This window comes from Anas platyrhynchos, chromosome 26, assembly GCF_047663525.1.
Source record: "Anas platyrhynchos isolate ZD024472 breed Pekin duck chromosome 26, IASCAAS_PekinDuck_T2T, whole genome shotgun sequence".
NCBI lineage: Eukaryota > Metazoa > Chordata > Aves > Anseriformes > Anatidae > Anas > Anas platyrhynchos.
Window position 1 is genome coordinate 1,541,090 of NC_092612.1, and position 13,123 is coordinate 1,554,212.

General features: G+C 62.7%; 1 protein-coding gene across 13 annotated transcripts in view; it reads left to right on the forward strand.

The window, feature by feature from the left end:
• The window catches only part of MEF2D (myocyte enhancer factor 2D), a 66,593-nt gene that overhangs the window by 11,441 nt on the left and 42,029 nt on the right, over window positions 1-13,123 (forward strand). Inside the window, exon 1 of one of the 13 annotated variants that reach the window (XM_072028224.1) lies at window positions 3,143-3,195. The exons of 10 other annotated variants lie outside the window; for them this stretch is intronic. The gene's annotated coding sequence lies outside the window, so the exon portion shown is untranslated. Of the gene's footprint in view, window positions 1-3,142; window positions 3,196-12,550; window positions 12,797-12,838; window positions 12,998-13,123 lie in introns of those variants that run through there. 2 more of the 13 variants (XM_072028225.1, XM_072028223.1) reach the window with 2 other exon arrangements.

The following is a 13,123-nucleotide window of genomic DNA, read 5'->3' on the forward strand; positions in this document are numbered from 1 at the left end:
AAGATCGCTCGCGGAGCCGTCGCTGCCTCTTGGCTTTGCAAGAAATCCGCCGCCTCCCTCGGCGGTGGGGAGGCTGGGAGACGCGGAGCGCCGAGCCCCTGCGCTTTTTAAAATAGAAGCAGAACAAATGGTTGGAGCAGGATGCTGGTGGCGAAGGCAGCCAAGCCTCTTCCCGCGGCAGCTGGTGGCTGGTATGCTGCTTCTTGCTCCCTTCATCAATCCTCTCGATATAGCTGGCATTTTACTGCAGGGGGAGAGAGGCATCTGTCTTCTGGGGCGGTGCCGGTGCCTCGGGGGGTTGGCGCGCTCCCCGCACGCTCGCGTTGCGCCCGGGTTTTGAGAGCGGATCGTGGGGACAGCGAGGTCCCCGTGCCGTGAGGGAGAAGGGCGTTGGGAGCAGCACGTTTGGTGCAGGCTCGCCGAGGGACTTGGTCCCAAAATAGTGATGAGCTGGGGCACGGCTGCGAGCCCGTGTGGCCGCGGGTGAGCGCTGGGATGCGTGGCACCATCCTCATCCTCCTGAAGGGTTGATTTCACCTCCACCAGCTCGCCCTCATGCCTTGGAGAGGTGCTCGGGGCGAGCAGCCCCACATTGTGCCCTACGGGGATGGGATTTGCTGCTTCAGGGATGAGGCTGGGAGCAAGGAGGAGAGGCTGAAGGAGCGAGGAGCGTTGGCAGCCCCTCTGGTCCTGGCGGTCTCCAAGGCCAGAAGGCGGCCGTGTGTTTTCTCCAGCAGCATTTCGTGCGCTGCTGGGCGGCGAAGAGCGCTGCTCCAGCTGCACTTGTGCCTGGGAAGGTCGGGAGAGGCTCCCCGCGAGGGAGGACGTTCTTGCCTCGTCCTTTTCCAGCAGCGAGGAGCAGGCACGGCGAGCTCGGCATCCGCTCGCGTGACCTTCAGCGCCTTCTGCTTGGCAAGGGAGGAAGGCTGCTTTGCATGCGTTCTCGGGGCGATGCTACACATGTACAGAGCAAACAGGGGGTCTTTTTGTGATGCAAATGCCGATTTGTTTTTAGCCTGGCGGAGATGAATGCCTCCGGGGCTAAATACGGAGCTCGGGTCACTGCTCAAAGCAACCCTGGTGGCTCAAGGGCTTCGGGGTCAGCCCCGGGGGCTGGCGGCTTTGGGGTTTGTTTCCCGTTTGGGGACTGGAACAAAACGGTTCCTCCCGGAGGCCGTACGCCCCTTTTGGGGGCTCTGCCCCCCTGTTCTGAAGCTGTGCACCAAGAGCAGGATTTTTGCAGAGTCCTGTCACTGCCGTGCGCCACCAGCTGCCCTGCGCCATGGCCACATTTCGGCCCCAACACACCGTGATTTTTTATCCAAGTGTGATTTTTTATTGTGTGGCTCCATGCCCAGGACCTTGAGCCCCTCTGAGCTGCACCCGGGCTCTGACACGGGACCAGGGCCGGTTCCTGGGTGCCAACACGGTGCTGGGGGCCATGCACCAGAGCAGGGCACCTCGTCCTCGCCTCCCCGCGTGGGCGAGCGCGGCGTGGGGCGCACGGGGCGCGGCGTCCCCGGGGCTTTTGGGCTTCCTCTGGGACCCGCGAGCCCTCGCAGCGCCGGCAGCCCGCGGGTCATGGGCCGTTGGGCGGCGTTCGCGCGGAGCTGTGTTGTGTGTCACCTTATTTTTATTTGCGAGCCTTTTCGGAAAGTTTGCATCACCGCCGGCGCCGCTTCAGTGCCCGGCGGTGGGGTTGGAAGGGGTGCGGGAGGGGAGATGGAAACGTGGGTTAAATCGGTTTGATTTTCCCATCCCTGCGTGGCAGCGGGGGCTTCAGGCTCCTGGCATTTGGGTGCTGAAGCCCCCCCGGCACCGGCTCGGTTCTTGGTTGGTCACAGGTCACCTCTCACCCTACAGCTCGCCGGCACCTGCCCAAGGGTTGTTTGGGGCCAAAATCCCCAAGCTTGGAGCTGAGAGCACCCAGGGGTGTCTCCTGGCCCTGCAGAAGTGGGGAGCAGCTGCTGGGTTTGCTCTTGGGCGAGCTGGTGGCTCGAGTCCTGATGGGAATGGGATGAGATGAGATGGTTTGGGATGGGAATGGGGAAGGGATGCCACCCGTGACCCTGCTGCAGGGAGGAGAGGCGGTGGCAAACGGAATCAGAAAGGCCTCTCTTCCTGCCAAAACCCAGCTGCTTTTGGCACCCACCGGGTGCTGCAGCGCTGGGTGGACCTGGGGCTGCCCCAAAACTGGGCGCTGGGGCCTCGGGACCCCACACCCTGCCCTGCTTTGGGGAGCTTCTGCCGCCCTCTTGAGCCCTATGGGGTCGGCAGCTCCCCTGCTGCTGTCCCAACAGCACCCAAGGGTCCCGTGCCAGGACCTTTCCACCTGCCCCTGCTTGCTTTTTTCCCCTAAAAGCAATCCCCGGCGCAGCTCGTCCATATTTCAGCCTTCTTCTCCCTCCTGTTCTCGCGCTGAAGTCTATAATGCTGAAATTATAGCATCACCGCCGTTTCCGTGGCAACTCTCAGGGATGTATTAAAAAAAAAAAAAAAAAAAGGACCAGAAGCCCTCCGAGGATTATGACTTCACCGAGGGATCAGGCTGGAGGGGAATCTGGGTCAGGCTTTTCTGCCAGCCTGTCCCCGGTAATTCCCGCTGCCGCCGCGGGGCAGAGCCGCCCTCGGCACCTTTGGGTGCCCCCGAGCACCCCGGGGTGGCCGTGACCCGGTCGGGGTACCCTTGGCTGAGCTCCGTGGCCGGGCTGGAGCTGGAAAAAGGGGGACGTGGTGGAGACCCCATGGGGGGGACCCTCACAGGGGGGGCACAAAGCTCGCCGCGGCTGCAGGAACGCCGGAGCCGCGCTCCCCGCCTCCCCACGGCTTGCGCATTGCAAGTTTTCTCTCTCATCCCCCAAAATAAACAGGACTTTTTTTTTTTTTTTCCCCGTTTTCTTTTCTTTTTTTTTTTTTTTTCCTCCCTTTTTCCACACCCCCAGAGCCGCTGTTGCTGGTGGCAGGAAGCCCAGACTCCGTAGGAACTCAGCAATGCTGCAGATCCAAGCCCCGGCTGCCCTCTCGGTTTCGCAATCCTGGGGAAGGGAGCGGGGTGGGGGGAGGAATAAAATGGGAGGGGATTTTTTTTTTTTTCTTTCTTTCTTTTTTTTTTTTTTTTTTCTTTATTAGAGATTTATAGACTTTCCCACCAGTAGGGACAAGCAGCCTGGTGGAGCTGGGCGGCCAATTTCCTCAGTAAGTTTCCAACACCGGCTTGGGTTCTCCGGCCGCGCGGCGGGCGGTGGCTTCGGGGCATCCTCGGGGGACCGAGGTGGGGGCATCGGGGCAGGGGGCTGTTGGTTTCTCCCCTCCCCTTGAACCCCGCTGAGATCGGAGGGGATCGGCTCAGGTCATCCCGAGCTGTCAAAATCACCCAAATCGGATTGCCGGGTGCGGGTGCCGTCGCCGTGTGGTGCCGAAGCTGCGGCGGGTGGGTTATTTTTGGGGACCGGCAGCATCCGAGCGCTTCCTTGCTCTCCGCGGTGGCTGGACACAGGAGGGTGGTGCTGGCGAGGGCGTTTTGAGCCCTGTCACCGTCCCCAGGCCCTGTTTTGCCCGAGCGGGGCTGGCACAGGCAGGGCACGAGGGCTGCGGGGCCGGATCCGGCCCGCGGGCAGGGCTCCTGCTGGGGAAAAATCCCCCCTCTTACCCAAAGGGTGGGATTGGAGACCCGGGTGCTCGGGGCCGAGTGTCCAGCGTGCAGTGGGATTGCTGGTTTTAACTGGTGGTCTCCGTGCTGGTTTTTTAATCCCGTTTCGCATCTGGTTTTCTGGAGACGTTTCGGGCAGGGAGGGGACGGGGCCGCGTCGCCGCGAGATGCGATTAGATAAGGGCGAGGAGCCTGCGAGCAGAATCCCGGCCGGCTAATTATTTATACCTCCGCCTGCGTCACCAGTAAACAGCTGGAGCCACTCCAAACATCTTCCTTTGATTTGTTTTGGTAGGGCCCTGGCGGGGCTGGTGGTCAGATCCCCTCCTGGCCCTCCCCAGATCCCTCCTGGTCGCCTCGCTTCACCCACAAATTTTGGGCTGGGTTTTTGAGGTGGCCCCGGCTGGTGGGATGCATTCATGGGGCGCTGCCCCCCTTTTTTTATTTCCACCTTTTTTCATTTCGGGGCATCGCCGCCGTTGGGGCGCGTGCCCCGGAGCCCCGGCTCCTCGTGCAGGCGCGCACGAGGCCGTGGGGCGGCCGCTTCTTGGGAGCTGAAAGTTTCTGGTGTTTGTGGCCGGAGGAGAAAAGCGCCGGGCAAAACAAACAAAGAGCAACCCCCAACGCGCCGCCGCTTTCTATTTTGGAAGCTCGGTGCCTTGCCTTCGGCCGAGCCAGGCTCCTTCCTGACCTTTGCGAGCGCGCGGGGCTGGCAGTCGCGCCGAGCTCTTTGGAGGCGAGGGCTGACTCCTCGCTCCGGTTTGTGCAGAGCCAAGAAATGAATATTAAATCCCTTTCCCTGAAGGAGAGCTGAGTACCTGCTTCCCTGGGGCTCCTCGCGAGGCTCGGGGCTGGGGTGGATAACATCAGCAGTCATTAGGGCCGGCCGGGGCCGGAGCATCGAGGCGCTCGCAGCTGGGATGCAGATGGAAGGGTTGGGTGTGGGAGGGGAGAGATCAAGGGAGCCACCGGCTCCGTTTTTGGGTGCCTTGGGCAGGGCTTTGCGACGCCACTCGCGATTTTGGTGCGCCGCCGTCCTTCCGCAGCCCCCGTCCCCCTGGCGTGAGCCTCAGCCCCTAAAAGCCACCCCGAATCCGCAGCCCCCGGTGGAGGCCGCCTTTTGCAGGGGCTGAAATTTGGGGCTCGGATAAACCCTCACCCGGAAAACCCCCCAGCCGGCTCGGTGCTGCGCCCTGCCTTAATCTCTTTAAACTGCCTTTTGCTAATCCTTCATTAGGCTCTCGTTGGGAGCTCGTTATCCAGTTAGGACCTCGAGCCACGTGGGGCGTTATTTGGTGGAGCCGAAGTGGCACGGCCAGGGCCGAAAGCGCCCCTCTGGTGTTTGGTGGGGGGCGAGGAGGGGCACGAGCAGCACGGGGGCACCCCCTGTCCCCGTGTCCTCGCTGTGGGGCGTCATCGTGGCCGTCTCAATTCTTTGGCTCCCCATCCATCGCTCCCCGTGCTGTTGCGGTGCCGTGATGTTAAACACTCCTGGAGTTCGTTTTGGGTGCTCTTGGGTATTTTTGGGGGGCTGCAGCGGACCTGGGCTCAAAGGGAGAGGCATGAGCAAGCTCGCCAGCAGTGCCACGGATGGCTCGCTGCTTCGGGTGCGCCCCCAAATCCTTCCCCTTGCTCCGAGCTTTAAAGAGGGCATCGGGCAGGGGCGCACCGCGGGGCGGATTCCTTCCCTGGGGGAGCAGTAGCCTTCCTGCAGGGAATCTGGGGCTGGTGTCCGCTGCTCCATCCCTCCTCCCCATGTCCTGTCCCCAAAATGCTCCGAGCTGGGATCCGGGAGCTGCGCTCTGGGGGGAGAAGAGCAGAAGGAGAAGAGCAGAGGGGCGGAAAGCGCGCCCGGCCGGATGATGGAGAGGGGCTGAGGAAGCTGCGAGCTGCAAGGCACCGGGAGATGGTCTGCAGAGCGATTGCAGAAAGCAAAACAAAAACCACACACCCACACATTCCCACATGCGCATGCAAACAAGGAAGCGAGCATAAAAGGGATAAGCGAGCAGTCAGAGTTTAGGCTCAGTTTTATCTGGTTGAAAATGAAAAACCATTGCGGCGAGGGAGAGGGCTCCTGGCTTTATTTATTTATTTTTATTATTCCTCCCACCCCTGAAAAAAAAAACCACACATTTGGTGGGATTTCTTTCTCTCCCTGCTTCTCATTTTGTCCTGGAGGTTGAGGAACGTGGCCCTGAAGAGGAGCTTTGGTGGCGAAAACGTCGCCGCCTCTGCCACCGCCTTCCTGCCCGACCTCTGCTGCTGGTGGATCCCAAGGGCGCCGTGTCCGCGCGTCCTTGTCCCCACCAGCCGAGCCGAGGGCCCTCGTCTCACCTCGATGGAAAGCAAAAAGCCCTAAAAATCACAAGAATAAGCTGGTAATTTGGGTGCAACCCCCGCCGTGGCGTTTCTTCGCCCGTTTTGCAGCTCGTGCTTTCGGCGCGCCGCGGGCATGGCGAGAGGGGTCCGGCACCGCCTGGCGTAACGGGGTCTCCACGGGGAACCCCAAATTCTGAAATTCCCGGCGTGTGGATGATCAGCTGGGCTTCGTGTGCCCGTGTGCCCCACTCCAGGCGATTTCTGCGGGGTCCCGCGAGCGCCTCGCTCCCCTTTTCCTGCGCTTTGCTCAGCGCTGGCTCCCTGCCACCGCCTGCTGCACGATCCTGGAAAGAGGTCGCGGCTTTTCGGTGGTTCTTGGGAACGGAGCTGCCTCTGCAGCTGGGAAAGCAGCGCAGTTTCCAGGCTGATAAAGAAATAGGGCAAATGCAACCCGGTTGGAATTCCTGGGCAGCTTCACCCCACCGCGGTGCTGGGGGCAGCGGACGGATGGCTCGGGGCGTCCAGGGCGAGATGCTGCTGGGTCCAGGCTGGAAAAAGAAGGCAAACCCCATTCCTGGGGGTTTCTGATCCTTTGCACTCCTCAAACTTTCCATTTTCGTGCAGTCCCTGGGTGTTTCTGGGCCTTTGCACTCCTAAAACTTTCCATTTTGGTGCAGTTCCTGGGAGCTGCCTTTTTTGCAGCCGGGTTAGGAGCGGGATCACGTTTTTCTCCCACGAAGGAGGGAGCGGAGAGGGCCGGGGCCGGGTTCCTCCTCCCTCTGAGCCTTCCCGTGCCGAGCAGGGAAAACTCAAAGCGAGAGGAGTATTTTTAAAGCACAAAACTCCCTTCTTCATAAAACAGAGAGGCGGCAAGAGAGCAAAATCCCCTGTTGTAAAGTTTCCAGCCGCCCTGATGTTGTGTCTCTGGCCTCGCAGAGTAATTCTGAGAAAAAACTCGGGATAAATGCGAGCAGAGAGGGCAGGAGGGGAGAGCGAGGGCTCGAGCTGCCGGCCTGGACAGGGCGGCACGGCGCGTGCTGAAGCGGACGACCCTGCCTGGAGATTAGCTCCAAAAAAAAAAAAAGTAAAAAATCCCGAGATTACAAAGCAAACCGACCGCTTTCCACTTGTTTTAATTGGCTCCCGGGCCGGGGAGATTTTTCTCTCCCTCCCTTTCAAATCGGAAAGCTGTGATTTGCGCTGTAAATTACAGGACTTCGAAGCTGGGGCTTTAAGGGGAGGAAAAAAAGCACCGAGGGTGCCGCGCTGTGAAGCCGAGCTTTGTGCCAGAGACCTCCCGGCTACAACCAGAGGACGATTTTTGGGTGCCTGGTGCTGGCGTGGCCGAGCTCCCGCAGCTCCGGGGGCTGCGTTTGGGTGCTTGGAAGGGGCCGAGGGGGGCGGCCGAGCCCCGTTTGCTACGGATCCGTGCTGCTGGTTAACCAAATCACCCGGCGAGATCTTCTGCTTGCTCCGTAGGTGCCCACAAAATCCCCCCTTCTGCTTTCCCCTCGCGGCGACGCGTGGCGGGGGCGGTGTGGGAGTCGGTGACGACGGCACCGAATGCGCCAGCGCCGCGCCTCGACGGCGAGCACCCTCGGAATCCTTCCTGCAGAAATTCCTTCAGATTTCCAGCCCGGGGAAGAAGCAGGTGGAGGCCAGGAGCTGCATTTGGGGTGGCTGTGGGGTGGAGGTGGTGAAAACCCTGTAGGAATTCGTCCTCACCCCATAGAGTGGATGTGGACGCTCGCCAGCCCCGCTGTGCCGTGGGGATCCCCAGAGCCATGTGGGGGCTTGGACCTGCGGTGTGGGTACCCCTGGGGCTGGTTTCCTTCTCCGTGTGGGGGCTGCTGCTTGGCCCCCAGCTTTTCCTGGGGGTCCCGGCTGGTTTTTGGAGGTTCCTGCTATATTTTGGGGGACGAGCAGGGTCCGGAGTGCGAGCCAGCCTTAGGTGCGCCCCTCTGAGGCATCTGGTGAGGATTTTTCCCTGGAGAAGCAGGTTTAAAAACCCCTCTCGGCTCCCAGCGTGGAGCTGAGCTGCGATTTTCCAACCTTTTGGAGCGCACAGGGGTCCCCACACCCGTCTCGTGCCCACCCTGCCTCCATCCTCCTCGTGGTTTGCGAGGTGTCGGGGGACCACCGCAGACGTTGGCCCCCTCCCAGCTCCCCCGCTGCGGCCGGAGGGTGCCGGACACCCTGCCGTGTTTGTCAGGGCTCGGGCCAGCGTGTTTGTTTGGTTTCCATAGGGAGAGCAGGGCTGAGCTGCCCGGGGAGGCTGCGGCCCTACAAAACCTCCCGGGGGGGGGCCGGCGGCTGCTGCTGCTGACTCAGGCGACAGCCGAGTGCGGACGGCGAGGGGTCCGGGCTCCTAATTATCCTCTTTTTTTTTTTTCCCCAACCTCCCTCCCGTTGTCTCCGGTACGTGCCTCTTGCCTCGCCTCACCCGGTGGCCCTGGAGTTTGGACCCGATGAGCTGAGCGGTGCTGGCGGGCACGGGGTCACCCGGAGCTCGTCTCGTGCGTGGGTCCGTGCCCCGTGGGTGCATCCCCTGGTGCGTGGATGGTGCCCAGGGTGTGGATCTGTGCCCCGTGGATGGTGCCTGGTGCATGGATCTGTGCCCTGGTGCATGGATTTGTGCCCCATGGATGGTGCCCGGTGCGTGGATGGTGCCCGGTGCATGGATCCGTGCCCCGTGGATGTGCACCCTGGCTCATTTGGGGGCATTTTGGATGGATCCTTTGCGCTGCCACCCTCCCATCCCCACGGTGCGGTGGCTCAGAGCCACGCGGCAGCTCCAGCACCACCACGGCTCGTGGTGCAGCGAGCCCCTGGCCGGCTGGAACCATGAGAGCAGTCCCAGAGCCTCTTCCCTTTCCCTCCCTCCTTCTCCCCGGAGATAAAAGCTCGGAGGTGATTTTCTCGTGGCCACAAACACACTGGGCTCGTGTCCCCTGCATCAGCTGTGGGGTTTTAGGCTCGAGCTGGAAATTCGGAGGGAGCAGAGTGGTGCCGGGACTTTGCTCAACCCCCTGGGCTCCTCAGCCACCCCGGGCTGCTGGTACCTGGGTGAAAAAATCAGTTTGGTAAAAAAAAAATCAGTAAAAAATCAAAAAATGAAGCTGTGGCTGCTGCGATGGGACCTGGGCACCTGGCGCCCTTTTGCTCGCACCGGTGGAGCAGATGCTGAGCTGTTTTTTTTTTTTTTTTGGGGGGGGGCAGCTGCTTTTGGGGGTGTAGCATGCTTTCAGCTGCCGAAATCTGGAGGCTCTGATTTGTGGGGAGCCTTTCTGAGGCTTTTTGCCGGTCTCGTGGGTTAAACCCTGCGGGGGGAACCCACCTTTTCCCACATCCCTCCCTCGGGCAGCCGAAGTCCTGGCGTGGGAGATGGGAAAACCCCGATCCCGACCCCCGAAACCTCTGCGGGGCGGCCTTCCCGGGGAGCTGCTCGGTGCTTTGGGTGCAGGAAGGGGAAGGTGCCACCCGTGACGGGGCGCGTGGGTGCTGGGGGCCCCCCAGGATGGTGCCAGCAGGTGGCAATGTGGCCCGAGGCAGCGCGGGGCGAGGGCAGATGCTGAGCGTGTGGGGTACGGGGCGCCCCCGTTTGGGTTTGTGGCCAGGAGCCCCCTCTCCCCTCCTCACCCAGGATGTCCTGATGTGTTTTGGGGCTGTTTCGGGCACCGTGGTGGTGCTGCAGAGGGGGAATTTGCGTTTCCAGCTCCGCTGTTCGCTTGTGGCCCTCCCCGTGCCTCAGTTTCCCTGCTCGGAGAGGGCCGAGACCCCAGGACCACCCCATGCAGGCCCCTGCCTGCAGCCTCAGCGGGTGCCTGGGGATTTCTTGGGGCGGTGTCGCCACCAGGAGGGCTTTTGGGGACGGCTGAGCTCACGGGGCCACCCCAGGTGCAGCCCCCCCAGGGTTACGAGGGGCGTTCCTGCCCCAGCTGTGCCGGGGATGGGGCAGGAGCAGGGCGAGCGCACCGAGCCGCCCACCTCTCATCCCACCCATGTGTCCCCCCCCTCAGGCATCCCTATCCCAACCACAGCACCCCGGGGTGCTCCGGGACCCCCACCGGTGCCTCTCACCCCGCTGCCCCCCCCCCCGCCCGCGTCCATCCAGCTGCAGGTTTCGCTTCTGCATCTCCGCCGCCCAAGGGGGAACTCAGCTGGCGAGAGCGAAACTCGGCGGCTGCAACGGTCGCACGGGCGCACCGCCCCCCTGTCCCCGTCCCTGTCCCCCCCCCCACGTCCCCAAGCTCCTGGCGGGGCCGTGCCGTGCGCTCGGTGACCTCCCCAAGAGCCCGAAGATGGTTTTGGGGTTCGGCGAGCGCTGCCCGGAGCTGGGAGCTGCCCCGCTCCATCCCTCAGCTGGGGGAGCACCGGGGGCACCTCGGGCACCGCGTGGAGGTGTCCTGGGTGCACCTGGGCCGTGGTTTGTCCCCGTGTTGTCCCCGTTCCTGTCCCATCCAGCGTCCCTCACGCCTTCCCCCCGCTGTTCTCCCATCTCCGTTTCCGCGGGCTCCTCGGGTTTAATTTCTTTTCCAGCGGCTGCTGTGGGCTGGAGGCACTGGAGAAAAACAGCAGAAGGTTTGGGGACAGCAGAAGGTTTGGGGGATGAAGCCCCCGAGCGGGATCAGCCAGCGGCGCAGGGGGAAGTTTGGGTTTGGAGCCCAAATGTTTGCGGCCCCGGCCCGTTGCTAGAGGAAACGTGAAAAAAGGGAAGGAGAGATTGCGGTCGGGCCGCTCTTCCCCTCCGCAATCTGCGCCTCCGTCTTGGCCCCTTGGCATGGAGAAGCCCCAAGGAGGGGGCAAAAATGCCCCATGCCCCCCCGCCCCCTTCCCACTGCCCCCCAGTTCTCGGCCATCCCCGTGGTGGCACCGGGTGGTGGTGGCCCTGGGGACGTGGGCACCCCACGAGGATCTGGCTATGGCAGGGCTTTCCTGTGGAGGCGGCGGCTTAATTAGCTCGGGATTGATCTAATGAGGGGGGCTGGGGCCTCGTTTGTGGGATTTAGGGCCTTCCAGCCCCCTGCGCCAGGCGAGGAAGGTTGTCCTGGCCACCTTCCTCCAGCAGGCCATCGGGGATAGGAGCTGCGGCGCGAGGCTGGTGGGGCAGCAAGGCTCATTTTGCCCAATTTTGCTTCGTTTTGCCTGATTTCGCCTCGTTTTGCCCGATTTTGCCTCGTTTTGCCTCAGGCTGGCTTCCAGCAGTGACATGGGACTGATCCTGCTGGGAGGTCGGGGTGTCAGTGCCATGCCTCAGCCCCGTGCTCCTGCCGCCCTCGCCACGCGGGGCGAAACCGAAGCTCGGGCTTCCGAACAGGAACAGTTTTTTTTTATTATTTTTTTTTATTTTTTTTGCCTGGTCAGCACTTCTGCGCGGCCGGACACAAAGATCTCCTTCCCTTTCCCCCTTTTCCTCCCCTCATTTCACTCCGAAAAGGGATTTCGCTGCCCTGTGCCACCTCCATCGCTCCTGTATGTTTGTTTTTTTTTTTTCCAGCTTAACGCACGGTTTGCAACACCCGATACTTTTTTGCCCTGGGGGGGGGAAATAAAACCCTTTTTGCCACCGTTTGGGGAAAGTGGCCAAGCACTGGTGCTGCCACCTCCGTTAGCAGAGGTGTTTCCAAACTGATGGGCATGGCACAGGCACTGGCACACGGGCACGGCTCCAGGCTCCGGTGGGCGCACTTGGGGTCCCCGCGGGGGCTCCACGTGCCCCCCTCCTTGGTTCTTTTTGCATTCAGGGGATCAGCGGGCAGCCAAAAGCAGCAGCTCGTAGCACAATCCCCGTGTCAGCACATCCTCCACCCAGCTCTCTGCTTGGAGCACGGGGCTCTGCCAAGCAGCAGCACCCCGAGCCTCACCGAGGGGCTGAGGAAAGGAGAAACCCCCTGGGAGAGGGGCTTGGTGCGCACACCCGGGGCAGGATGGGGACGGGGACACCTCGCAGCCTGGTGTCGGGGTTTGGGCGCAGCCCCCAGGGTGAGGGTGGTGCCGTGGGCCCGCTGGTGCTCCCCACCCACCCCCTCCAGGGCTGTGGGTGACGCCTGGCTCTCCTGCGGTGACACCAGGCTGGGTAGAAAGGGCAGAAAGGGCAGGGCGAAGCTCCCGCTGGTTGTCTGTCTGTCCTGCTGCCCGGCGTGGCAGGACGTGGCTCTTTTTGGTACCAAGAGACCGAGGGGTGGCCCTCGAGGGTCGTGCTTGGCCAACAGGTTGGTTGGGCAAGGAATTCCTTAATGCAGCAGGTGCAGCAGGGGGAGAGGCTGAACGCGGCATCCTCATCCCCAGTTCTCTCCCGTTGCGGAGGTGAAGGAGCCAGACCCGTCCGTCTGTCCTGCAGCTGGGAATCCTGCGGCTGATCTGCCCGCCGGGCCCCATCCTGCGTGGCGTGGGGACAAAAATGTGGCCGGGAGCTGCTGCGGGGTCACCCCGTGCACAGCTCCCCCTTTATTTTTGGGGGGCAGGCGCAGCCCCGGTGCGAGCCGCGCGCTCCTGGGTCCCTTTTTGTTGGGGCTGAATTTTGTAATGCCAGGAAATGAGCTGGCCGTGGGAGGGGGGAGGCGGCCGGGGAGAGGAAGGCTGGTTTTGTGGTCGAAGCGGAGGACGCGGACGCCGGAAAGCCGAGCACAATTCCTTGCTTTGCTTCGCAGGCGCCGGGGGGGGAGGCTGCAGCTCGGCTCGGGAGCGCAGGCGCGCGCTGCGCCACCGCCGCCCCGCGTGCGTGCTTCTCCGTGCCTCAGTTTCCCCTCCAAACCTTCCCCTCGCCCGTGGAGCAGAGCTGCCGGCACCTGGAGGACGGCGGTGGCCGCACCGGGAAGCCAGCTGGTAAATGAGTGACCAGCACCGGGCTGCGAGCCCGTTTCTGCCCCGCGTGGGTCGTCTCCGCGGCCGGCCTCTGAGTCACGAGTGGGATGAGCTTCGCCGCCGCGCTTCCTCCCGGGCTGCTTCGTTGGGTTCCCCTCGAGGGCCGCCGTCGGCCCAGCTCGTGCGTTTTGTTCCCCGGGGGGACGCGTCCCGAGCCTGCAGGTCGGTGCCGTTCCTCGGTGGGCACGTGCAAGGCTTTGCAGGGAAACGGGGAAGTCGGTGCCGGAGCCCCGGTGCCGTGCCGCAGCGCCCTGCTCGCGCGGAGCGGCCGCTTGCCCCTGCCCTGGG